Source organism: Oryctolagus cuniculus, chromosome 6 (assembly GCF_964237555.1).
Source record: "Oryctolagus cuniculus chromosome 6, mOryCun1.1, whole genome shotgun sequence".
Taxonomy (NCBI): domain Eukaryota; kingdom Metazoa; phylum Chordata; class Mammalia; order Lagomorpha; family Leporidae; genus Oryctolagus; species Oryctolagus cuniculus.
Window position 1 is genome coordinate 125,837,484 of NC_091437.1, and position 26,054 is coordinate 125,863,537.

At 46.7% G+C, this 26,054-nt stretch overlaps 3 long non-coding RNA genes across 3 annotated transcripts; 1 reads left to right on the top strand and 2 right to left on the bottom strand.

Annotated features, from left to right (window-relative positions):
- The first annotated feature begins 294 nt into the window (after positions 1-294).
- On the top strand, positions 295-10,119 carry LOC138849950 (uncharacterized). The gene is made up of 2 exons (XR_011389266.1): positions 295-468; positions 1,667-10,119. It is a non-coding gene; the product is annotated as an uncharacterized lncRNA (long non-coding RNA).
- Positions 10,120-15,124: 5,005 nt separating this feature from the next.
- LOC127490601 (uncharacterized) lies at positions 15,125-19,419 on the bottom strand. The gene is made up of 2 exons (XR_007918689.2): positions 18,447-19,419; positions 15,125-15,275 (listed from the first exon to the last, which is right to left on the bottom strand). It is a non-coding gene; the product is annotated as an uncharacterized lncRNA (long non-coding RNA).
- A 3,341-nt stretch (positions 19,420-22,760) lies between these two features.
- Positions 22,761-24,260, bottom strand: LOC138849951 (uncharacterized). The gene is made up of 2 exons (XR_011389267.1): positions 24,133-24,260; positions 22,761-23,303 (listed from the first exon to the last, which is right to left on the bottom strand). It is a non-coding gene; the product is annotated as an uncharacterized lncRNA (long non-coding RNA).
- Between the last annotated feature and the right edge of the window lie 1,794 nt (positions 24,261-26,054).

The following is a 26,054-nucleotide window of genomic DNA, read 5'->3' on the forward strand; positions in this document are numbered from 1 at the left end:
AATCCAAGTTCGGTGCTTGAGAGAGGTCCCACTTTCCATGACTTTTACCAAAATATCTAAGCGGAGCTTCTTTGGGGAAGGAAAGGTTTACGTTAGCTCACAGATTGGAGATTACAGGATCAGGCATCCCGGGGTCTGGTGTATGAGGGAGGCTGGTCTAGGCAGGTGCAGAGCATGCTCACTGCATGAGCCAGCAAGGGAGACAGCAGAGGCTGGGCCTGAGCTGAAATAATCAAACCTCTGAGAGAACCACGCCCCCAGTGACCCAAAGCCCTCCCCCGAGGTGACCTCACAGCCGCCATTGTTAGATCAAGTCCCCACCCTTAATCAGTCAACCATTAACATGAAGACATCAGAGTTTAAACAGCTGGGGAAGTTCTGGATCTACAAATCCCACTCCACCCGAAAGAGGAGGGAGCTCTGTAGATCAGGAGGGGGCCCGCTGCCCTTGATGTGCGCCCTTGGAAGGTATTCCTCACAAGAGGGTAGATTTAAAAGCCTGAGCGGGGCCCAGTGGGTCACTGTCCCAGCCTTCCCGTGCATCTGCTCTACCACTGCCATCTGCTCATCAGAGGTCAAATCAGTGGGGCCACCTGTTCTTGGGCTGGATCCTCCAACCCTGTGAGCTAAGTAACCTTTCCTCTTTACAAAGTTGCCTCAGGTAGTTCAGAATAGTGACAGACATCTGCCTGATCAAACAGTGCTCACAGGTCCCAATTTCTGCACGTGCTGATCAACGCATGTTACCTGTTTTCCTACTTCAGCCGCCCTTTTGGGTATGAAGTGGGTTTTGATTAGAATTTCTCTAATGACTGATAATGTTCAGCATTTTCTCCTGTGCTTACTGGCCATTTGTATATCTTCTTTGGGGAAAAGTCTATTAACTCCTTTGCCCATTTTAAAATTGGGTTTGAACTCTTTCTAAAAAGATTTATTTATTTATTTGAAAGTCATAGTTACAGAGAGGAGAGAGAGGGAAATGGGGGGGGAGAGGAGGAGTGGGAGAAAGAGAGAGAGAGAGAAAGAGAGGGAGAGAGGGAGAGAGAGAGAGAGACAGAGAGAGGGAGAGCACCCTTCCATCTGCTGGTTCACTCCCCAGATGGCCACAATGGCCAGGGCTGAGCCAGGCTGAAATTTGTGGGTGTTTGGGGAGTGAACCAGAAGATGGAAGATCTCTCTTCATGTGTCCTTGTGTCTCTCTGCCTTTCAAAAAAAAAAAAAAAAAGTAAAAATGAAATTTTAATTAAAAAATTTGAAATAGTAATTTTAAATTTCAGACATTTAACATAAGCATTAGGAGTATTTAATATCACTGACAATCAGCATTTCAAATGCCAGTTGTCCTTTTGATGATTCAAGGAAAATGATGAGACTGTCTTTGAGCTCTGGATTTAGGTGGCGGGCAGAATAATGCCTCCCACAAATGGGTTCACATTCTAATCCCTGGGACCAGTGGACATGGCACATACATGGAGTTCTGGCTGCTGATCTGCTGGCTTCAGCACAGGGCTGCCATCTTGGATTATCCACGTGGGCCCAACGCAGTCACCAGGATCCTTAGAAGAGGAGGGAAGCAGAAGGGGAGTGAGTGTCAGATCTGACAGCAGAAATGATGGGGGAGTGGTGTGCTGTCATCAGGACTTGGCCTGATATTGTTGGTTTTCAGAATGGAGACGAGGACCATGAGTCAAAGAAGGTGGGCAGCCTCTGGATGCTGCAAAAGACAAGGAAATGGGTCCCTCCCTGGAACAGCCAGCCGGGAATATGGCTCTGCCAAGACCTTCATGTCAGCCCAGCCGGTCCCATCTTGGACCATGGCCCTCCGAACTCAAATGCATGGCACTGAGTTTGTGGTAACTGGTTACAGCAGCAAGTAGAAAACAATATAACTTGAAAATGCGCAAATGTGGTGCTGAGTCATGTACTTTTTCCCACTAACACAACACTGTAGCTGTGAGTGGGAATATTTTGCAAAGGTTTTGCATCCACATGCTGTCCCAGGACTGTAGCTGACAATTCTTTTGACAATATTTTCTTTACCTGTCCATCCCCAATCAAGTAAGAGCTTTTTCCCAGAGTCCACTGCTCTTTTAAGCATTGGCAAATCTGGGGCAGGCATTTGTAGCAGGTGTCGAGACACTGCTTGGAACACCCACATCCTTTATTGGAGTGCTTGGGTTCAAGGCCCAGCTCCACTTCAGACTCTAGTTTCCTGCTAACGTGCATCCTGGGAGGCAGCAGGTAATGGTCCAAGTACTTGGGTCTCTGCTACCCGTGTGGAAGACTCAGACTGAACTCCAGGATCCTGGCTTTGGCCTGGCTCAGCCTGGATTCTTGAGGGCATCTGAGGAGTGAACCAGCAGACGGAAGATCTCTGTCTGCTCACCTTTCGAATAAATCAACAAATAAACATTTGAAAATGTGCTTAAGCTGCACAAGGACACTGAGTGTTAATTTTTTTTAAAGATTTACTTATTATTTGAAAGTCAGAGTTACACAGGGAGAGAAGGAGAGACACAGAGAGAGAGAGAGAGAGAAAGAGAAAGAGAGAGAGGTCTTCTATCCACTCCCAAATTGGCCACAATGGCTGGAGCAGTGCTGATCAGAAGCCAGAAGCCAGGAGTTTCTTCTGGGTCTCCCACACGGGTGCAGGGGCCCAAGGCCTTGGGCCATCTTCTACTGCTTTCCCAGGCCATAGCAGAGAGATCAACCGGAAGAGGAGCAGCCAAGACTCGAACTGGCACCCATATGGGATGCCAGCACAGTAAATGGCGACTTTACCTGCTATGCCACAATGCTGGCCCCCTCAATGTTAAATTTGAAAAGTTGATTTGTGGGGCCAGCAGTGTGGTACAGAAGGTTAAGTCTCCGCCTGCAGTGCCAGTATCCCATATGGGCGCTGGTTCAAGTCCTGGCTGCTCCACTTCCAATCCAGCTCTCTGCTGTGGCCTTGGAAAGCAGTAGAAGATGTCCAAGTGCTTGGGCCCCTGCACCCACGAGGGAGACCCAGAAAAAGATCCTGGCTCCTGGCTTCAGAGTGGCGCAACCCCTGATGTTACAGCCATCTGGGGAGTGAACCAACAGAAGGAAGACCTCTCTCTGTCTCTCCCTCTCTGTCTGCAACTCTACCTCTCAAATAAATAAATAAATCTTCTTTTAAAAAAGTTGATTTGCTAAGTGTCGCTTGGTTCACCATGATTCTATTCTGCAGGGATGTCTCTGGGTCTCTTGTTAATATGGAGGCAAAGATTCTCATGCCACATGTTAGTTAGTGAACAATATTCTCTTTCAAACGCAAATCCCATCACATGCTGCTCAAGTAGGCACTAGGTCTCCTCATGGTTACAGGTCCTGGCTCAGCTATTTGGTGTAGGACTAGGCAATAAGGCAGTTTGTCTCTGATACCTCTGACCCTGGGATATGAGAGCAAGTGTTCCAGTCTCTCTCTGGTGGTGAATCAGTGGCAGAGGCAGAAGCAGTTTGTGGCTCAACCTACAGAATAAAGTCAAAGGAAGAGTGAGCAAGCAAGAGAGGCCAAGAGAGAAGACTCACGGGTTTGAGTTCTTAGCACTAGTCAGACTTGAAGCACAATTGCATTGCAGACACTGCTCCCCCAGAGTTTATATGAGCAAAGAAGTTCTTGGTTTGTGGCCTAACCTAGTCTGAGTTGGTTGGGTTTCATTCACTTGCAAGGAAACCCCAATAGCAGCCTATAAAACTCAATACTGAGTACTCCTGCTTCCAACTATGGCTTTGAGATTTCCCATTCTGCTAAAAATGATCTCCAAATAATCAGTAAGTCCCTGTTACACATTCCTTGGCAATTTTACAAAATCCTTCGCAAGTCAATCCCATCCTTGTGTTTTAGATTCAGTGATTCTCAGAGTATTTTATAGAACCATGTTTACGTAAAATGGTCAGTGGAAAAACGAAGTTTTATAAATGATACCAATCAGATAGCTTATAAAAATAACTAATGGCTTTTAAATGTATGAAAAAAGTTTGTCTTCGCCTGTAATGATTAAATGCAAATTTAAAGAATACTGTTTAAATCAATGGCATTGGTAAAAAAAAAATTTTTTTTGGCAGGCAGAGTTAGACAGTGAGAGAGAATGACAGAAAGAAAGGTCTTCTGTTGGTTCATCCCCCAAATGGCTGCTAGGGCTGGCACGCTGCACCGATCCAAAGCCAGGAGCCAGGTGCTTCCTCCTGGTCTCCCATGCGGGTGCAGGGCCCAACCACTTGGGCCATCCTCCACTGGCTTCCCGGGCCACAGCAGAGAGCTGGACTGGAAGAGGAGCAACTGGGACAGAACCGGTACCCCGACCAGGACTAGAACCCAGGGTGCCGGGCACCACAGGCAGAGGATTAACCTAGTGAGCCGTGGTGCTGGCCAAGGTAAATTTTTTTTTAAAGTGTGTTACTATATTGGGGTAGGGTATGAGGCACGGGTATTTGCTTGCATTGTTGAAAGCAGTGTAAGTTGCTATATTGTCTTTTGAGGACAACGGACAGTATTTATGAATGATAGATATGCACAGAATTTGAAACTTGCATTCCACTTACAGAATGTTCTCTTATATACTTGTACATTTGTACAATTTCTTTTCAGCTTTATTTTTCTAGTAAAAGACCTGAAATAACCCAATTCACCACTAATATTGTACTGATGATATAGTTAGGAGTCATCCATGTAGTGGAATAGTAAGTGATCATTTAAAAAAAATGCCCAAGTCTAAATGAGGGTTTCTCAATGGCAGCATTGTCGCTTTGGGCCTGATTATTCTGTTGTGGGAGGCTGCCTGGTGCATGGTAGGATTTTAGCAGCATCCCTGGACTCTATTCCCCATCTGTCGATAGCACCCTGATTGTCACTTTCCCAGGTGTTACAATCAGAAGCACCTATAGTGGCAGGTGTTGTGGTACAGCAAGTCAAGCCACTGCTTGGGACACATGCATCCCACATCAGAGAGCAACAGCTTCAGCCCAGCTTCCTGCTAATGCATCCTGGGAAGGCAGCAGCAGATGGCCCAAGTGCTTGGGCCCCTGTCACCCACGTGGGAGACCTGAATGGAGTTCCCGGCTCCTGGCTTCGGCCTGGCCCAGCCCTGGTCATTATGAGGCATTTGGGGAAAAAGCCAGTAGATGGATCTCTCTCTTTCTCTCTCTCTGCCACTGTGCCTTGCAAATAGATGAAAATAATTAAAAACATTTAAAAATGCCTCTAGACTAATCATCCCCAGTTGTAAACCACAGATTTACATGAATGTCTATTTCCCCAGGATATATTAAGCCAATGGCAAAAGATAATCAAGTGTTAATAGTACATTGATGAGCTAAAATGCTTAATTATGTGTACAGTGACTCCAAAAAGATACACAAGAAATTAATAACAATTCTTGATGCTGTGGAGAACTGGAAGATAGAAGGCAAAGTGAGAAGAAATAGTATTTTTCATTGTGCACTATTCTCTGCTGTTTGAATTTGATCATGTACATTTGTGAGTTGCTGAATGGCAGGGATACGTTCTCAGAAGTGTGTCATTAAATGATTTCATTATTGTGTGAACATCAAAGAATGTAATTACACAAAGCCCAGTACGATGGCACTAGGCCATATAATCATCAGGGACCACTGCCGAATACTCCATCTGTCACTGGCCCTTACCGTGGTACATGATTTTATGGGCATAATTTTAGGAAAAAGCCTAGAAATTGTTTAACTTTGCTTAACCCAACAGAAACTATATAATTCCATAATCCTTCTTCCCCAAGTAACAGCCAGAATGCACTTTGAGGAAAATTTCCTGGGTTCACTTTCATTATTTCGTTTTTTATGATCCAGTAGTTTTCTTGTTGGAGTCTAGGAATGTCCCAGTTTTACTGGGGACAACAGGGTGGCCCATCTTAGGAACCTGATTTAAGCAGAAACACTGTAACTTATTTCAAGTACACCAAAAGGTCTATTAGTCTTGCCTCCCTTCCAAAAAAATTTTCTGATGCAAATAGTAAAGTTATACTTCCATATAGCATTCCCTTTGAGCTCGTTTAACATTTGTCCCTTCCTCTATTTCCTCTAAACCCAGCTGCCAGTAGTTCTGTGTTGCTAGTCCAGCATTGGCTTATACCCTTGCTCAACTCCTGGCTGTTTAGGATCGGTGATGCTACTTTCTTCTTATTACTCTGTCCTGAGATAGCCCAGTCTGCATTAGCACCAGGACACTGTCAGTGTGTGCCTAGCACTGTTTCAGGCACACTTTGCAGACTTGATCTCTTCACTTACAACAGCTTTGCAAAGATGACCCTGCACAATTGCACCAATGAGAAAGCGGAGCTTCCGCAGGTGATGTCCCAAGGTTATTCACCTTTGAAGGGATGGATCTAGGATTCAAACTCACATCTCTTACCTCCCAGAAATCTTGTGCTCCTTTTGCTAACTCCTCTGTTCTGCTCTCTGGGGTCTTCTGTGTCTCCGACAATTATTTTTCTGCCGCTTTAAATGCATCCCAAGCAAGATTTTTCCAATTCTTCAAGGGCTGTACTAAAAGCAGCCAGAGGTTGCTAAAAATGCTACTAATGTGTTCCATAACAAAGCAGTGTTGTGAAGATTCAAGACTTATCCCTTGTCATCTGTTATATTTTGAAACAAATTTGCAAGAAAACTGCAGGGTCTGAATCCATTATTATTTTAATCTCTGTTGAAGAGATGCGACTGCCCAAGCTGATTAAATTAAGATGCAACGTAGACTTGACGGAGTGGCATGTCTAAAGGAATAGAATGTGCCATTTCTCATACACGAGTTCTAAATATTCCAGCTGTCCAAGATACATTTGGGTGTCTGCAATTATTTGCAAACTGAATTGTCTTTGTTCTTGAGGATAAGAAGGATTTATTCATCTCAGCATGAACTAATCTCAACCAAATATTCATCGTCCACCCCCCAAATCTGTGCAACTTCTCAAAAGGCTGACATACAAATGCCTCTTGTTTAGCAATGGAAGACTCCAAGCGAGCCTCATGTTAATAGTTTCCTGATCCAGCTCCATTTAACAAGATACCACAGTCCATTAGGCTCTCGTGGAAGGCCTTGGGCATCAAATGAACATTTTTCAGTAATTAGTTTGGCAGAATTTCTCGCTGTTGAGAACCCTGCAGCAACCGGTTAAAAAATCAGCAATAGCTAATTAGATTGTTTGCATTGTGTTTCTCTGAACTCGACTGGAGCGGGCGTTCCCTTTAGCGCTTTTCAGCTAGGCTCATCCTCTCCTGAGATTGCATAAATGAGTGATCTCCAAAATGTCTCCGGGGAGGCTGGCCCCAAGAGGTGTGCTGCAATGAGGCTTTCATAATCAAAGTTTGGCAAATGCTGCATTTTACAGTGCTATTTGGGGTAGCGGCCATGTGCAGAGCACAATGAAGGCTCTGAGACGGCCAGTGGTAAAGAAAGGTGTTTCATTTCTTATAGTCTAGCTTTTCTGAAAATGTTTTTTAAATATATATATATATATTTTAATTTGAAAGGCACAGCATCAGAAAGAGAGAGAGAGAGAGAGATTGACTGAGAATCTTCCATCTGTTGTTTTACTCCCCAAATGGCCACAATAGTCAGGGCTGGGCCTGGCAGAAGCCAGGAGCCTGGAACTCCATCTGGGTGTCCCACATGGGTGGCAGGGGCCCAAGCACCTGGGCCATTGTCTGCTGCTTTTCTAGGTGCATGAGCACAGAACTGGATTGCAAGTAGAGCAGCAGGAACTCACACCAGCACTCGGAGAAGGGATGCAGCAAAGACAGCAGCAGCTTAACTCGCTGTGCACCACACCAGCCACTGCAGACAATTTTAGATGGAAGAGCACACTCTTGTTTGTCCTTTTTTTTTTAAAAAAAGATTTATTTATTTACTTGAAAGGCAGTATTGGGGCCAGTGCTATGGCATAGAGGTAAAGCCGCTGCCTGCAGTGCCAGTATCCCAAATGGGTGCCGGTTCTAGTCCTGGCTGCTCCACTTCCTGTCCAGATCTCTGATATGGCCTGGGATAGCAGTAGAAGATGGCCCAAGTCCTTGGGGCCCTGCACCCACCCAGGAGACCCAGAAGAAGCTCCTGGGTCCTGGCTTCAGATCGGCACAGCTCTGGCTGTTGCGGCCGTCTGGGGAGTAAATCAGCGGATGGAAGACCTCTCTTTGTCTCTACCTTTCTCTGCCTCTCCTGTCTCTGTGTAACTCCGATTTTCAAATAAATAAATAAATCTTAAAAAAAGGCTGTGTTATAGAAAGGAGAGACAGAGAGGGAGATCTTCCATCTGCCCAAATGGCCACAATGGCCAGGGCTGGGCCAGGCAAAGCCAGGAGCCAGGAGTTTCATCCGGGTCTCTCACGTGGGTGCAGGGGCCCGAGGACTTGGGCCATCTTCTGCTGCTTCCCCAGGCACATTAGCAGGGAGTTGGATCAGAATTGGAGCAGTTGGGACTTGAACTGGTGTCCATATGCGATGCCAGCACTGCAGATGGCAGCTTTTCTAGCTACAGCACAGTGCCAGCCCCTCATTTTTCTTTTTTCATCAGTACCTATTAAATCTCTTAGTGAGTTTCACTTTGGAAGTGACTTGGGCCACTTCAAGGTCAAAGTGATGATCTCCTCCCTTAGAGCTTACTGTAGTGACACCTCTGGCTATTTTGGATTCCAAACTCCAGGTTCTGAGTGAGCTTCCTGGCCCAGCGCCTGATAGACGTGTAGGCACTCACTAAACATTCCCTGAATGACTAATTCTGTAAGGAAGTGCATATATTATGGGTACACTACATGACATTTTGCTATACATACAGATAGCGAAATGATTACTATGGCCAAGAAGAGAAACATGTCCAGCTCCCTTCATAGTTACCTTGCTTTTTTGGTGGTGGTGATGAGAGCACTTGAACGTCACTTTCCTGGAAGATTCTCAGTACCCAATACATTACTGTTAATTACAGTCATCACGCTGTGCATTAATTCTCTAGACCTCTTCTTCCTGCCCAACTGCAAACTGATTGACGGCTCCTCATCCCCCCTTGCCCTCTTTAGAATCAATTTAAACCCACAGAGAAGTTATGGAGCCAGCACAGAGCCCCTCTAGGTTCCCCTCCTGGACCAGTGTCACAGATTTGTCACACTGAGCATAGCAATATCGAGACATTGTTATTAACCAAGGCGCAGGTATTATTTGCCGCTCTTCAGTTTCGGTCTCCCAGGTAGGTGGCAGGGACTCAAGTACTTGAGTCGCCATCCCTGCCTCCTAGGGTGTGCATGAATCTGGAATCAGAAACACAGCTGGGGGGCCAGCACTGTGGCACAGCAAGCGAAGCCACCACTTGTGACACCTGTTTGTGATCAGGACCTGCATGGAGTTTTGGGTTCCTGGCTCAGGCCTGGCCTAGCCCCGGCTGTCACAGCCATTTGGGGAGTGAACCGGCCAATGGGAGATCTCTCTCTATCTCTGTCTTTTCCTCTCTCAGTCACTCTGCCTTTCAAATAAATAAAACAAATCTTGAAGAACAAGCAGCAGAAGCAGTAGAATCAGGACTCAAACCCAAGCACTCCAGAATGTGATGTATGTAGGTGTCCCAAGCGTTGTGTCAAATGCTTGCCCCAGGATTTTTATTTTTAAAATAGTGTCCTTTTTTTCCTCCCAGGATTTTCCTAGTTGATCATTATATTCCTTCCACTTTAGGGTTTTAATGCTAAAATTGCTGCTTGCTTTCTCCAGGGATCCAGTAACTATTGTTAAGATACATATTTTTTTTTAATTTGACAGAGTTAGACAGTGAGAGAGAAAGACAGAGAGAAAGGTCTTCCTTCCGTTGGTCTAGCCCTCAAATGGCCACTATGGCCAGCACGCTGTGGCCAGCACACCATGCCGATCCGAAGCCAGGAGCCAGGTGCTTCCTCCTGGTTTTCCATGCGGGTACAGGGCCCAAGGACCTGGGCCATCCTCCACTGCCCTCCTGGGCCACAGCAGAGAGCTGGACTGGAAGAGGAGCAACCGGGACAAAACCAGCACCCCAACAGGGACTAGAACCCGGCGCCCATATGGGATGCCAGCGCTGCAGGCAGAGGATTAACCAAGTGAGCCATGGCGCCAGCCCCATTAAGATAGTTCTAACTGCTTAGCTGTGTTTGCCAGGACAGCCAAATTTTGCCAAGAGTTTTGAGTTCATCTCTGTCAACTGGTCACTTCCTAAACTGAGTAAATACTAAACCTTTCCATCAACAGTTGCTTGAATAATCGTTTTCTCTGCCATTCTAACCTCTTGTTGCCACGTTGCCAAAGCTCTTGGGCTTTCTGGAGGAAGTGATGACATGATTGTCTCAGTCACAGAGAAAGCAGTAGCGTTTCCAAATTTCTGATAAACTTTTCCCTTTCCTGGCTTTTTGTGGACTTTCGGTCTGAAACAAATTTATTTGCAACTTTGCTTATTTTTTTTATTGCCTCCCTCTTTTCTCTTCTTTTGCCCTCCACCTCTTGTCTAGTTTTGCCTTCTCCCTCCTTCCTCTTTCGTGCAGGGCTGAGGGGTGATTAGGTCAAACGAGATGGAAGTGGGACTGACGTGTGCCTGTCAGCTTCCCAGGGAGTATTTGCAATTTGTCAATCCAAAAGAATTTCTGCCCTCAGACTACACTTGAGGACGGGGCGTAAAAGGGAAAGGGGAAGGAGCCTGGTTGGGTAATTCTGCAAAGGAGAATCTTCTGCTATTTGCTGTACTGGGTTGACAAACTATTCCTGTAAGAGGCCGTGGAGGGACTATTTTTAATTTTTCTGTGTATTTGGTCTCAATCGCGACTACCCGCCTTCTCACTGTCACAGGAAAGGAGCTGCAGTAGATGTGTAGATGGCCATCAGGGCTGCGTCCCAGTAAAACTTCACTTACAGACACTGAAGTGAGAATTTCACGTCCCAGGATATGACACAGTACTCTTCTCTTGATTTTTTCAACCATTTACAAATGTGAAAACCATGCCTATTTCACGGGCCACACCAAACCAGGCAGAGGGCCAATGTAGCCTGTAGGTTCCAGCTTGTGGATCACTGGCTTGTACTAAGGGTTCAAGATTCCCCTTTATCCCAACCAATCACCTACAAAATAAACAAAGAGCAAACGAACCATGCCACAGGGTTAAAGGAGCTCAGGGAGGGTGTTCTGGGGATGATTTTGTCACCCAGGTAGGTAAGAGTTCTTACTCTTCACGGTGTGAAGGGACGGAGCTGTGTCTGAAGCCTTGTACAGGCTAACGCCTAAGAGAAGGCCAGCCAGCCAGGGTTGCCAGCGCAGTAACAGCAGCACCTGCCAGGCATCCTCACTTCAATCACACCTCCCCTTGATCAAGCACTCCCTGGGTACAGCTCCTCCTCTGGATATTTCTGGTTTTTTTCTTCACTGTCCTGTGCAACGGGGGTGCTTGTACACAGAGTTGCAGAACAACTTGCCAGAGTCACCTAGCTGGGAAGTGACAGAATCAGGAATTGAACCTGGGCCTGGCTGACTCCCCAGGCTATTACCACCCCACCCCCCATCCCTGCTGGCCTCCTCTAGGAAAGATGGCAGACAATCAAAAGCGTGGCTGACTCCATATCAGCATTCTGCCAGAGCCAACCAGAAAGCAAGCCCTACCAGGCCAAACAGGACACAACTTTTGACAATTGGCCAGAACCCATAAGGATCAACAAGTCCTTTCACTGCTGACTCTTTTCATCCCAAGTTAAAGGAGGAGACAAAGAGATATGAAGAGACGGGGCACTTGAATTGGACTCCTGGCTCAGGTGTTCACTACCTGTGTGGCCTTATTTGGTTCACGTAATTCCCTGAGTCCCAGTTCCTTCTATCAAAAAATGAAAAAAATATCCGTAACTGTCCAGCAGGATCAGGAGAATTCAATGAGACGTGGTGCAAGCCACTGGCCTGGTGCTTGTCACAAAGTGGGTACTTGATCAAAGCTGACACTCCTCAAGCAATGACTGTTCACTCATTTTCTGAGCACCTACGAGCAGCGACTATGTGCCAGGCACCATGGAGGCACCGGATAAACAGAGCAGTCACCCAGCTCCGGCCTCCAAGGAGCTGTCAGTGTAATAGAGTAACAGGTGAATCTCAAACACACTGGACCAAATAGCACAGGACCATGTCGGGGCCAGAGCGGGAGCACAATGGGGAAGAAGCGGGTATGTCCAAGTGGACGAGTGAGGGACCTCAACCGGGTTTCAGAGAAGAGGTAACGGAGTTCATATTCCAGTAACTCAAGCCACTCCTGTGCAGTTCCTGTGGCTGACTGCTCACCAACATAAATCTCATCTCATGGAAAAGAAGCAAAACAAAACAAAGAAAAAAAAGTTTCCTAAAAGCACTTATAAAAACATCTATGCAAATTTTAGAAAGCAAAACAGGAAAGTAAATTATAGGCAAGGGCACACACACCTTCCTCCTCAAGTCGTGCGTGCTTGTTGCAGGCACCGATAGAAGTTTCCTGCCAGGATGTTGACCCGAGCGAGAACAGCCTGACTGAGAGCCGTTTGTTCTCCCTGAGTGTCTTTAAAAAGCAACCGATTTCATTTTTTTCACATTCTCTGTGGCCTTGGGAAACACCTCCTATAAAAATACACACATTCCAGAGATTCAGGGAGAAATGATTCCTTCTGGGTCTGAACTGTCCATATGTGACACTGGTTCCCTGCCTTTGAGTTTGAGCACTGAGTTGTTACGTACAGCACATGACAGCGAGAGGGGGCTGGGGGCTGGGGGCTGGCTGCCTGGGTTGAGTCTCATCACCACCACTCACTAGGTATGTGGCCTGGTGGCTCCTGGGGGAGAGAAATGAGATGACGCCTGCCAAGTGAGTACCATGACACCTGGTCCAAGATACGTTCACATTTTCCCGCCAGTTCTCATTTTGGGGGGACATGGGGGAAGGCCACATGGAGGAAGGGCTCAGGCCTGGTGCCCCTTAAGGCTAAGCTCACAGAAGGAAGCTTTGTAATGCAACTGAAAATCAGAAAGAAGTGGTGCCGGGTAATGAAGTCCCAAAGGCAGGGAATAGGAAGGACACGTGACCTGGGGGGATTAGTGGCAGAAGATGGACCAGAAAGGTGATACCTTCAGTGAAAGCCACCAGCGGATAGGATGAAGATGGCCTATCTAGATATGGTAACACTGACTCCTCTGCGGACTTCCAACTCCCCCAGCAGAGCTACGATGCCCCCTCTGGATCGAACAGAAGGAAGGAGTAAAGTTGGGGGTGAGGATGGAGAGAGGAAAGCAAAGCAAATACAACCCGTCACTGATTTGCATGTTCACAGCTTGCTGGTTTTTATCCTCTCTGCCTAGATATCCTTGGGACAGCTGGTATACCCTATTCCAGTGCCCTTATAACCCTGGTGTTTGACCTTCTTTTATTCACCAGATAGTTGTAAGATACCTAGATAATCCTGCTGGAGTCAAACAATAGGAGCCAACCAGTTAGTGGCTGCTAATGCCCCAGACCCAAGTTTCATTTTGTTTCAAACCTACAAGATCATCCAATCTCTCCTAGATCTCTCCAGCAGTATACAGAAAACGTCAAATTATGCCATTTTTGGAGAGGTAGACATTCATGCAAACATATTTGCCTGCTTGAATAGTGGGACCACATGGCACAATACTCAATCCCTGAGAAATACAGCCATGCCCAGGAAATGTTCTGTGAATGGCCGAATGACTGGGGGAACATAAAGTATACAAAAAGGAAAGGGGGAAGCCATAGCTCCTCCCCTGGAGAGCAGGAGCCATGCCTTTGTCCTATCCCAGAGCCTACCGGAAGTGTATGCATGGGATGGTCTGCCAAGGAAGGTCAGTGGAACTGAGCAGAACTTTGGCCAGGAGGAGGGCTGACAGCCCGGGGGTTTGATGCAGGTCGGAAGTCTTCTGGGAGTGACTTTGGAAGCTGTCTAGACAGAAGGGGAGGAAGAACAGAACTGGGATGCTGACTGCAGCTTCAAACTAGGGGAAGTGAGTTTGGGGAAATTTATGTGTGCCGGAAACTGGAGGAGGATCACCACTTCAAAGACCCCAGGCCGTGTCCAGTGTGGCATGGCCTGATGGTGTGGGTGTGACCCACAGCCCCAGTTGTAAAGTCCATTCCTCAGTGACAGTACAGATGAGGCGAAGCATTCTCAGTTGGACTTGGGGGGGGAGAATGAAACCAAGAAGTATCTTGTGTCACTTATACCATGTGAACTGTAGAAAGTCCTAACAACATGGTCTAAATAATGAGAACATGGGGGCCGGCATGGTGACGCAGTGAGCTAAGCTGCTGTCTGCAACGCCAGCATCCCATATCGAAGCACTGGTTCAAGTTCTGGCTGCTCGGCTTCCAGTCCAGCTCCCTGCAAGCGTGCTTGTGAAGCCGCAGAAGGCGGCCCAAGTGCTTGGGCTCTTGCCAACTATGTGAGAGATTGGGATGAAGTTCCAGGCTCCTGGCTTTGGCCTGGCTCAGTCCTGGCTATTGTGGCCATTTGGGGAGTGAACCAGCAGATGGAAGATCTCTGTTTGTATCCCTGTCTCTCTCTCTTTCTGATACTCTGCCTTTCAAATAAACTAAATAAATCTTTTAAAAATGAGACTGTGTGTTTCTGGGGATGCTCACCACTGAGTGTGTGTTAATCAGACAAGACCCCCTTTAAGAGGGATATCAGGGAGGGCAGATGGAGAAAGTGGTGTTAGGAAACAGTGTGGCCCTTGAAAAAGACAGCCGTGTGTTCAGGCGTACCCATGGGAAGTCCGCTGGCTACAGAGCCTTGCAGTGGGGGAGCTGTGTGGGCTGTCATTTCCAACTCCATGTTCTTGGGGGACAATTTGCAAGCCTGAAATGAGAAAGCCAGTGGCTCTTAACCTACCTTAATTGCAATGTGGACAGTGAAAGTCATACAATAAAAAGTAAAAGAACAGCCCTTGACTGGCTATGGAAACTTCATCTTGGAGTATTGGCTTCATAGCATCATTTTTGCTGAGCTTACAGCATAAACATACCCATGGAGATATCTAAAAACTCTGTCAACATCTGATCATGCCCTTCAGGAACTCAGCACTACGGCCCTTTGGTACTGTATCATCTTTTCATAATATGGAGACTAAAGAAAAGCTGGGTTTATTATTCCTTCTATTTGGTGAGTGGACATCTGGGAGCCCTAGGAAGAGCTGGGAGTAATTTCTGGGGAATGAAACACAGCCAACTGAGCTGGAGAAAGCCAAGCGCATCACAGCAAGAGGCAGACTCTGCAAAAAGAAAAGAAAAACAAGTTTTTGGAAAAGAAAATGCAAATAATGTCACAGAAGAGGGACCCTGACTTCATTCATTCCTTGTCACAATCTGTAATTTAAATCACTCTGTGAGTATGGTGCTTAGCTAAAAACTACTGTCGGTGAGGTGGTGGGTGTGAAGTGCGAGGAAATAGGAAATAAGTTGAGAACACAGTCTCTGATATCAAGGGGCTACAATTTAACAAGAGAGGGCAGATAAACAAGATGGAATCTGATTGTTTTCACCATTGGTTAGGGCTTTGTTTCAGAAAGAACTAGAGGATACGAGCCAGTGTGAACAGTAACAGCCAAACAAAAACAATCAGCAATGAGTTATATCACCTTCTTTCTGTGCCAAGGAGTGTCCTCCACTCAATTCCAGAAACAACTATTTGGCATCTATCTTAAAGGAGAATGGTGTAAGGGCAGGAGAGTTGACACATGAGTAAGCCTACTTCTGATTTCACAAAACTTGCTATGTCGGATGGGAATAAAACCAGGTCAGAATAATGAAAGGGCACCGCAGAGCATCATGGGGAAGTGAAGGATGCCCAGTGCCATACGTGTAGCACAGAGAAGGGGAGCCCATTGTGTGGACATGGGAAGACATGTCCATCTGCATGGCAAGAGTGCCATCTGAGTTGGGTCTTGAAAGACACAGAGAGGGGACCAGCACTGTGGCTCAGCAGCTTAACCTGTCACTGCCTGAGATGCTGGCATCCCATATCGGAGTGCCTGGTTCAAGTCCAAGCTACTCTGCTTCCAATCCAGCTCCCTGCTCACGGCATGTGGGAGGCAGCAGAGGATGGCTCAAGTACATGAGCCCCTGCCATACATGTGGGAGACCCAGATGAAGCTCCTGGCTCCTTGCACTTCGGCCTGACCTGGTCTGGCCATTCAGTGAGCAAAACAGTAGAAGGAAGAGCTCTCTCTCTCTCTCTCTCTGTCTCTCCCTCCTTCTCTTAACTCTGCCTTTCAGAAACAAACAACAGCAACAGCAACAAAACACGTGGGGAACTTTGACAGACTGAGAGGGCATGGACATTCCAAGGGAAGATCAGCCATCGAGGGAGAGGCAGGAGGGGGGGACAGAGAGCTGGAAAGGCAGGATGCAGGCAGGTTGAAGATATGGCCACACGGTGCCAAACAGGTGCACCTCGGCCTGAGGGAAAGGAGCGGGCACTGGAGTTTCTCCAACATGGGTTACGGGGAAAGAGGGGAGATGATTTGGCCGGGACATCCAGAAATCCTTTCTCAACTGCCCGTGGGACAAATTGTGGGGAAGAAAGAGTGAGCAAGGAAATTCTTCGTAATAGGGTGGGTGAGAGATAACAGAACAGAATTTTACTTTTTGTCTTACTGAGGATTAGCTTTGACTCTAAAAGTAGCATAAAGCAGCCCCAAAAGACACTCACATAAAATACGGGGTTATTTCTGCTTCATAGCAAGGCCCAGGCTGGTGCGGCAGCTCTGCTCAGCAAAGAAGGCAAAGAGCAGGCGCAGGGTGTTCTTCTGAGGGAAGGTTCCAGAAGCTTCCACATGGTAGCCTGCCCTTGTCTCAGCAGTGAGAACTTGGCAGCAGGCTCACACCCAGCTATGGACGCCAGGAGATGAGTTATCCATGTTCCCAGCCAAACAGCCAGGGGTCTGTTACTGAGGGAGAAGGATGGATGCAGGCAATCCGCTGGCTTCCCCTGAGATAGTCATTCACATCAAAATAGCAAGGATTGGAGCCGACAGCCTCGTAACGGCTGAACATGATTCTCTGGATCTTAATGAAAAGAAACCTTAAAATGAAGTTTCTTAGAATCTTGCCTTAAAAATAATCACCCTTGAGACAAAATAACGTCCTTATCCTCAGATAACACTGAATTTGACTCAAGTGGCTGAGGCCATCCAAGGCGTTGAGATGGTTGGTTTGTCCAGGTCTTCACGACCCTGCCTTAGTAACCATCTCGCACAGCTGTTTACAAAAGGAAAATAAATTCCTCTGTCATCATCGCCCTGTTGAGTTCAGCGGACTGTAACCCATCAGTGTCTGAGCAATATGAAAACTCTGTCCTTACTCAATCGAAACACAGCTCTGCAGTACACTCTCCATTCTTTGGGCTCAGAGCTCAGTCAACTCCCCTGGTGCACTTCCCATCACAGCTGTTCGAGTATCTCTCCCCTCCACGGTCCACCCTACCTACCACTGCCTGAAGAATCTCCTCTTTAAAAATTTTTTGTTTATTTATTTACTTGAGAGAGAGCAAGAGCAAGCGAGTGAGCTCCTACCTGTTGTTTACTCCCCAAATGTCTGCAACAATTGGAGCTGGGCCAGGCTGAAGCTGGGAGCTAAGAATTCAATCCAGGTGTCTCATGTGGGTGGAAGGAACCCAATTACTTGAGCCATTAGCACTGCCTCCCAGGGTCTGACTGGCAGGAAGCTGAAGTCAGGAGCCAGAGGTGGGACCCGAACTCGGGCACTCTGCTATGGGATGTGGGTGTTTTAACCACTAGGCCAAACGTCTTCCCCGGAGCATCTTCTTGAGACACTGATGATGACCTGTAACTGAGTTGGCATGTAATTCGTGATTGCCCAGTGCTCTCGACCTTAAACAGCTCCTTGGTCTGGCCTCCCATATCCTCCAAAATCTCACCCACTATTACTCACTATTAGCATGAGTAAACAAAGCAATGTACCAGCTAGAAAAAATAATTTAAAAATTTGATGTACAAATAAAGCATTATTTATTTCTTAACTTTGTTAGGACAAGTCTATACTGGCCCACTCTCATTCAATCAATATTGATATAGTTTAATCTGGGAAGACCTCAGAATATTATCATCATGTTATTACTACTTTTCTCCTGCTGTTACTGTCCAAAATTCATTCAGCAAATACTTAACCAGTGCCACTGTGGTTGCTGGGGATTCATAAGGCGAAAGTTCCGGTTTTCCTGGCACTTACATTCTAGAGTGGTGGTCCCATCCTGGGAAGAGCCAGTGCCCCAGAAGGCTATGGGTGTTGGGACTTGAGAGGGCAGAGGCAGGAGGTGGTGTTAGTGCGACTCTGTTCCTCACCCCCTCCTGTCCACACTGGACACTGCAGCCAACCCTTCCCCTCCCCTTTCCTCACCCGGTCTTACCCGACACTGCTCTCACCTCCACACCTCGGGTCTTTGCCTTTGCTGCTCCGCCCTTTCTGGCGTGAAGATAATAATTATTGTGACAGCTGTTAAGGTCTTGGGACACCAAGCGTGGGCTCCAACTGTCGCTAAAGGGCATCCACCTCTCCAGAGGCCGGTGTGCGTTCCTTCTGCTGCCCTGGATGCTAGAGTGCTGCTTGCATCCGGTGTCCATTCTACTCCCCGTCTCAGCACTGAGCAGCCAGACGTTTCCGGTTTGGCCTCCCTCGTCCTCCCACGGGCTCCCAGAGCCGCTCGGTCAGCACAAGGCCCTGGTGCCCGTCGCAAGTCTTGGTCAGACACGTTTCCTGCAGCGGCGGCTGCCCCGGCTCCCCTTTGCCCTGCTCTGGGAGAATTCGGGAGCCAGCGCGAGTCTGCCTGGGGTCGCAGCCCTGTCCTACCTGTGAGGAAGTGGGCTTCCGGGACAAGGCCCTTCCTGTGGAGACCCCAGCTTGGTCCAGTTTCCCAGACCTTCCCAGTGTCCTCCTCAGTCCTGCTCCCCTGCTCCCCAGCAGGACTCAGCTGGACCTCTTCCCTTCTGGGGGCAAAACACGGCAACACGGAGGCTCAGGTCAGACGGCCATTTGCAAAGTCTCACTTCCGGCTTGTGAGAGTCGGAAGTCAGCCCCTAGGGTCAGGTTCTGCTCGGAAGTTCCGGGCATCTTGAGGTCCGAGGAGACCCCCAGCAGAGCGAACATCTGTTGCTTTCCCCAAGTTCTTAGGGTTCACTTTCTGAGCTTGATGTGGACACAGAACAGCAGCTTTACCGTACCTGCCATCGCAGGTGTCTCCAAGTTCCCTTTCTACACACCACGGGCCCAGCCTTGTACCACACCTTGAAAGGAACTCACATATTTATTTAGTGTTGCTACTCTTGTTACTCTTGCCTTTGTATTATATGTCTATTACTCTTCCCTTCCCCCCTCCTTATTCCTATCAACTAGGTCTCTAATTTTAATTTATAGGCTGCCGAAGTGAGCACAATTAGGCACAATTAGGTCTTTTTTTTTTTTTTTTTTTTTTTTTTTTTTTTTTTTTAAGATTCATCCATCTATTTGAGAGGCAGAGCTACAGAGAGGCAGAGGCAGAGAGAGGGAGAGAGGTCTTCCATCTGCTGGTTCACTCCCCAAGCGACAGCAATGGCCAGAGCTGAGATGATCCGAAGCCAGGAGACAGGAGCTTCTTCCAGGTCTCCTATGTGGGTGCAGGGGCCCAAGGACTTGGGCCATCTTCCTCTGCTTTCCCAGGTCATAGCAGAGAGCTGGATTGGAAGTGGAGCAGCAAGGACTCCAACAGGCACCCACATGGGATGCTGGCACTGCAGGCAGTGGCCTTACCCACTAAGCCACAGTTAGGTCTCTTAACAGTTAGAGATTTGTGAGTAAAAATGAATTATTTATAGCTACTTTAATATTCAATTTATTAAAATTTGTTTTTTGTTCAAGTTTAACCTATATTTTATTTGTAAATATAGTGATTTTCATATAAAAATGACAATTGCTTTTCCTTTTTGTTTGATTAGTGTTCAACTTATAAATATAAAACAATCAAATTTCTTCAAACAACTGATCACCTTTATACATGTAGTTAAATTTCCTAAAAATTGTTTAACTACCTTTAAGATATTTAATAAGTTTGATTTTCTGGGGGCTGGTGCTGTGGTATTAGCGGGTAAAGCCACCGCCTGCAATGCTGGCATCCCATATGGGTGGTGGTTGAGTCCCTGCTGCTCCACTTCTGATCCAGCTCTCTGCTATGGCTTGGAAAAACAGTGGAAAATGGCCCATGTCCTTGGGCCCCTGCACCCACGTGGGAGACCCAAAAGAAGCTCCAGGCTCCTGGCTTTGGATCGACCCAGCTCTGGCCATTGCAGCCATCTGGGGAGTGAATCAGCAGATGGAAGATCTGTCTCCTTCTCTCTTTGCCTCTGCCTCTCTGTAATTCTGCCTTTCAAACAAATAAATACATCTTTTAAAAAAATTTGATTTTCTGAAACACTTCAAATGCCTTATGGGACACCATTTATAAACCTATCAATAATATCTTTCCACAGCTCAGTTAACTATTAGAATAAAACTAGCTTAGAAATGTAGTAAATGGGACCTGCACTGTGGCATGTAGCAAGTAAAGCCACTGCCTGCAGTGCCAGCATCCCATATGGGCACCAGTTCAAGTCCCAGCTGCTCTACTTCCAATCCAGCTCTCTACCATGGCCTGGGATAGCAGAAGAAGATGGCCCAAGTCCTTGGGCCCCTGCACCCACGTGGGAGACCTGGAAGAAGCTCTTGTCTCCTGGCTTCGGATCATCTCAGCTCTGGCCATTGCTGTCGCTTGGGGAGTGAACCAGCAGATGAAAGACCTCTCTCTCTCTCTCTCTGCCTCTGCCTCTGTGTAACTCTTTCAAATAAATAAAATAAATCCTTAAAAAATGTAGTAAGTTAGATTTCCTGGAACATTCAAATACTATTTAAGAATGTATTCAATTATTTTAAAATTTTCAAGAGAAAAATAACAAATTCACAAATTGAGTGTTGATTTTTCATTTCAAAATAAAATCTGAAGGCTAATGTGTCAGATTCTTTTAAACAACGCAAGCTTCTTAAATAACAAATGCAGACTGATCACGATGATTAGAAAACTCACTCCCAAAACTTAACACGAAAGTAACAACACAGGGAATGGTGCTGACTTCCCCACATGTTTCCTACACCTTTCTGTGGAAACAGAGTCATTTTTACTAGTCAATGGGAACAGGAAGTCATTTCAAGCAGGCTGGAGTTACGTGGAACTGGGACCCAGATCATCAATGAGATATGTCAAACCAGGAGTTTTTCCAGGGTGGTCTTATCTGAGCAACAGGTTAACACTGAGCTTATTTTTATAGTTGATATTGCCTTCTGTGTCCCCAGAGTGTCTTTCAAACTTCATCTGTATCCTATTTTTATCACGGCCTCTTTCGCTTTTTAACACGTCATTTGGGCAGATAGAATTCTCCCTTGGGGTGTAGCCTATCTTTTCATTAATTGGATTTTCCATCCCTCTTCAGGCTGTAACACTCTCTTTGGCTCTTTCTTTATTATCTCTGTTCACTGCTGAGCTGACCGGTCTCCAAAAAAACTGCTTCCCCAGCTTGCTGGGCACCAAGATAAGACTTCATTTCCCAGCTTCCTTTGCAGTCAGTGTGGCCATGTGACTGAGTTTGGGCCCATGAAATTTGGGAATCCTGGACCCTCCCCCCTGGGCTCCATCCTCTATGGTCTTCCCTCTTCTGCAGCCGTGATGCAGAGCAGCAGGGCCATCTTGGCAGCTACCTATAAACAAAGGTGGAGCCACAATCCAGAAGGGAGTCTGGGTCGGCCGACAGCTATAGGCTGATCAGAAACACCCATTTGGGACTTCACTTGAGTGAAAAGTAAACTTCAATTGTGATGTGAAAGCAATTATATATTTTTGGGGATTGATTACTTTAATTAAAATGACCACTAACCTCTATTTATTGTCATTGTAGCAAAAATCCCAAAAGTTGGTGATAACAAAAATGAAATGTTGAAAATTCAGATGATGTTAGTTAACATTGCATAGTGTGAGTCCAGGCTTGCAAACCTCCAGTGAAGCCGGCAGTCACCCTGGGCCATCCCATGAAAACCTGACTTCATCAACTCAGGCTTTGCTAATTGGAAACAACACCCTGGGAGGTGCTCATGTACCTCGTACACCTTTCTAGGTAACTTTTTATAAAGAGCACCTAATGAAATAAAATCCCTTTGACAATTCAATCACCTACAATAGTCATGAGATAAAAATCAATGGATTGCTCAGGTACAAATATTTGTAGTTCTATGGTCAGACCAAGCATTTTCCCCCATGAGTCCTGATAAACAGGAAGCTGCATAATACAATGGCCCATATCCTTAGACAAAACAATGTCAACTACCCAGAGTCCTAAAGAGCCCCCAGACAGATGCAGAAGGAATTAATTGAAAAAAATCTGAAGTTTTTTTTTCTTCAAAAAACTATAAGTCTCTTTCAACAGTGTCAAGGTATGGCTGTGTAATGAAGATCAATGATAAGACTTCCATTTTCTTTTCTACTTATTTCACACTCTGTGGTTGCAAAAGGTTATGGGTTTCCAATAGCATTGTCTTATTCACCAAGGAGCCAATCAGCCGGCAGTTTTGGACCTACAGGTACAGTCACAGTTTCCCCTTCCTTCTCCCACACCGACCCATTCTGTCATGCGTGGGTTGCAGCTGCCCTAGGAAACATCTTTATCTAAATGGAGCAACACATATTAGATTTCGAAAATGAAACTTTACAAATATATTTCTTTCAAAATGAATTTTGTAAATTATTGTCACAAAAGTTAAAACTGAAGCCTCTATGCCGTTTCCATGAAAAGGACCTGTGAGGTTAATAAAAGCAGACTTGAGAAGGTACCCAGGAGAGAGGGAAAGCGGGAAGTGGTTGGTTTTTAGGTAGAAGCATGAAACACTAGTAAGGCAGGGATGGATATGTAATGAAGTTCTTCTCCTCAGTTATTTCTATGAGCAGTAGCCAAAATCCAGCAAAAGGGGACTTTAACAAATAGGAATTCACATTTAGCAAACAACGTGAAGTCCAGATCCAGGTAGTCTATAGTGTTGCTTCATGTAATGTCCAGGTGATGGCCATTCCTTACCACAGCAAGATAATTCCTTCAAAAAGGCTGCCATAGCTCCAGGCATCACATCATTTTCCAGGAAGAGAGGAGAAGGCCAGGCTCACATTGCTAACATTTTCTTCTTCATTGGAAAAACAAAGGCTTTCTAAGTGGACCTGTACCACATGGCTTTTCCTAGATGCAAGAGAAGATGAGAAAGAGAGTATTTAAGGAATGGAGACAGGCTGACGAGAATGGAGAATGGGGAAGGCACAGCTGGTGCGTTAGCCCAGTAGCAGTGGGTGCTCCCAGAGCAGCTGGCTGATCTCTCATGGCCAAATCATGCTGTATGACATGGCATCCTTAGTGCTTGTTCGCATAAGAATCACAACTAGCCCTTCACGCTTCGGAAGAAAACAAAGCCAGGCTGTCCCATTCACTGTCTGTCCCGCCATCCAGGAGGAACTACTCACTCTCGGCTTATCTCCTTCCTCCCCACCTCAAACATTCAAACCCTCACAATGAAATCCCACCTATCCTACTCGCCAGGAAAATGTGCCAAATTACCCATTAATCGGAATGAGGAAACATCTCCCGATTTCCAAACATTTTATCTGTTCCAAGGAAGAACCTTAAAAATCAGGTAGCAAAGGAATTTCTAAAATGTTAACAAACCCAAGGGGAAAAAAAAGTCAAACAAAACCCCCAAATTCTGAATGCTTTGTGCAATCTGTTGAGAGGATCTGAGATCGAAAAAATAAAGCCATGGCTACATCCCTTTGTACCACGAGAGAGGAAAGCACCCTGTGTATAACGGAAGCACTGCTTTTCCAGCTACAGATCTTGCACGGTTTTTTGGGGGGTAGGGGGAGGCGGTAGGAGGTATTTTGCACTATAAGAAAAGCACAGCTACTCCCTGCCCCAAAAGAGCAGTGGCAGCCCACCCCCGCCTCGGGCCCCCAGCTCTGAGCATTCCAGCACAGCGGGAATTATACTGCGCTGTAGCTGAGCGGGCCTGGCTTACCTCCAGGCTCACGCTGCGTGTGCTGGGGCGTGTGGCACAGTCACCACCTGGGCTCGCTCGGCAAGAGGGCGTCTGATAGCCACCGGCTGCCTTCGGTTACAGGCGAGCGGAATTTCCCTTCTGTGATATCGTAGTATCGTTCATCAAAGGAATTCATCACAGAACACACCGCCAGCATGATGACACCCCTGGGTGCTGTTCCTCCCAAAGCTATGACAAGGGGCCCTAATATCTGGGTTTGAAAGTGGGCCCCTCTGTGAAGGGGGCCTCTCGGGCTGAATGGGGGGCGGGGGGAAGCGCACAAACGGAAAGGCAGAAAATGAGGTCCATGTGGCCGGCTGTGCGCAACGAAGGCTGCTGGCTCCCCGCTGAGCCCTGCCAGACTTCTGCCTCCAAGAAAAAATTCTGCAAGGGAAAGACTCTTATCTCTCGGGCTGGAATCCGCTTGAAAGAGCCCACATGGGTAGCCATAAAAAGGAACAGAGAACTGATACACGCTGCAATATAGATGAACTTTAACAACGTTATGCTAAGTGAAAGAAGCCAGACGCACAAAGCCACCTTATCATGCAATTCCATTTATATGAAATGTCCACAATAGGCAAATCCAAAGAGAAACTGGATTAGTGGTTGCCAGGAGCTGGGGGAAGGAGGGGAGGAGTAACCGCTGGGTATGGGTCTCCCTCTCCATCTTCCTCCTCCCTCCTCCCTCAGCCCTCCTCCCACTCCCCCTCTCTGTCTCCTCTAAATACTTGATGTGCTTAAAAGTGTACATTTAATAGATGAGAACTGCTAGCACAACCAATGCAATTAGATTTTTGCTAACTCCCCTCTCTCAATGTTTTATGTGATAAAATATTCCCAAGATAAAATTGACCATTTTCACCATTTTTAAGTATGCACATTTTCAAGAACCCGTGGTGTGAAATATGTTCACAATATTATCTCCAGCCAGGCTCCAGGCTCCAGCCCTGCAACTCCTCTTAGCTTAGGAAATGGCAATTCCTTGCTCATTAAACAGTACTGCCCATTCCCTCGTCCCAGCAGTCCCTGGCGGCCACCATTCAACTTTCTGTCACTAACTTGGATGGCTCTGAGTACCTCATACAAGTGCAATTGTGTAACCTTTGTCTTTTTTTGTGACTGGTTTATTTCACTTAGCATGCAGGTCTGTGTGCGTGTGGGGGTGGGGTATGATGGAAATGTTCTGGAGTCAGGGCGTGGTGGTGGTAGTTGCACAGCACAGTGAATGGTTAAAAACAAGCCCATCCGTGGGAGGGGGATAAATGAAAAACAAATGATGAATATACAGGTTCAAAATCAGGGTAGGAGAGCACGTAGGAGGTCGGCTGGTATGATCATAAAGGCCTGACACTGGAAATCAGGGCCCCGGGAACTTAGTGTCTTCAAGGTCTCCTGCCTCAGTCTTCCTGTCTGTCAATAAGACACGTGGATGGGAAAAAGCCTAAATTTCTTCTCACTTCTTATGCTGGATGATTCCAGTGTTTCCTTTTAAGGCCCCCCCCCCCCCCCACTGTTCTGCTGGCTGGACTTGGCCTGGAAGGTCTTGCCTCCTCCGGACATGGTGAAGCATCACCGTGGGAGGTGGATGAGCCCTCTCCAGAATGCATTTCCCACCTTGGAATGGGTGCTGCTGAAGTGTGGTCTGTCCCCAGCAGGTCCACAGTCACTGTTGCTTCCTGGGGACCCATAAATTGCAATTAGCGTTGGATCAGGGCTATTTGCTCCACAGAGACCCAGGAAAATACGTCAGAGTTCGGCTGGCTTTTTTTTGCTCATAATCTCCAACTTCTTTGGGTAACCCAGCAAGGTTTTACAGCCTTAACTTCATCCTATGGGAGGGTCTAAAGAGTTGTTTAGTCACAAGTGGGAAGATAAAGAATGTCTCCAAAAAGCCCAGG